The sequence below is a fragment of the Pelobates fuscus genome, chromosome 7, assembly GCF_036172605.1.
Source record: "Pelobates fuscus isolate aPelFus1 chromosome 7, aPelFus1.pri, whole genome shotgun sequence".
NCBI classification, from domain to species: Eukaryota; Metazoa; Chordata; class Amphibia; order Anura; family Pelobatidae; genus Pelobates; species Pelobates fuscus.
In genome coordinates, this window is record NC_086323.1 from 210,156,912 (window position 1) to 210,157,851 (window position 940).

Sequence of the window (940 nt, forward strand, 5' to 3'; positions counted from 1 at the left end):
AGTGATGCTGGGTGCCAGAATATGACGTCATATTCCGGCGCCCGGCTTCACTACAGACGGCGCACGCGAGGGAGCAGTGAGGAGCAGGAAGACTGAGCTCCCTTGCTGGCCCTCCTCCCTGGCCGGGTACGTTTTAGCAATGTGGGGAAAGCAGGTACCTACTCTGCTTGGAACACTAGGCATGGACTCATGCGGCCCGCAAGTTTGACATGCCTGCTGTAGAGGCATTGGGTCTCGCACCACTCGCAGTTCCTATGTTACCAATGCAATTTTAAGCTTGATTGACATATGCCTCATGATCTTCCTATGCTTTGTCTGTGCTGTTGCACTATGTGTATATATCTCATATTGTCAGTAACCATACTTAGCCACTACTTCTATGATGTTCCCTTGGCTTTATCGTGTTATCTCTTGTCTCTATCCCTTAAAATTGTGCTGATATTATGATTGCCACACTGTCTTGTTATGTATTTTACTGATCTTGGCTCAATGCAAGCCTGTTTGTTATCTGAGCAGAACAAAAATAATGACAAAAACAAATTGTGACCGAATGTGTCCAGAAGGATGCACGTTCGCACAATATCGTTCTCTGGCTTTTTACTAGCAAATGATAATTTTAAGTACGAATATTCCATGGCCGTGCTTGCAGCCAGCGGGGTAATGGCTAGCCAGTAACTGCATTTATTAGTTAAAAAACAAGTGAGCCTATGGGGGTCAATATCATAACATGTTGTAAATCCTCCCTCATGCGTCAGGTAGGTCATATCTACCAAATAGTGAGCAATCACTGGCTGTATTTCTAATCTAGCGACTCCATGTACAATATGGGGACCTGCCTCCCCCCGTACCCTTACCCATTACTGAATGATGTTGATAATCAAATGAAAGGTACATAAAATAACATGCCAATTTCTTTTTTTTAAGGTTTGTGTTTATTACA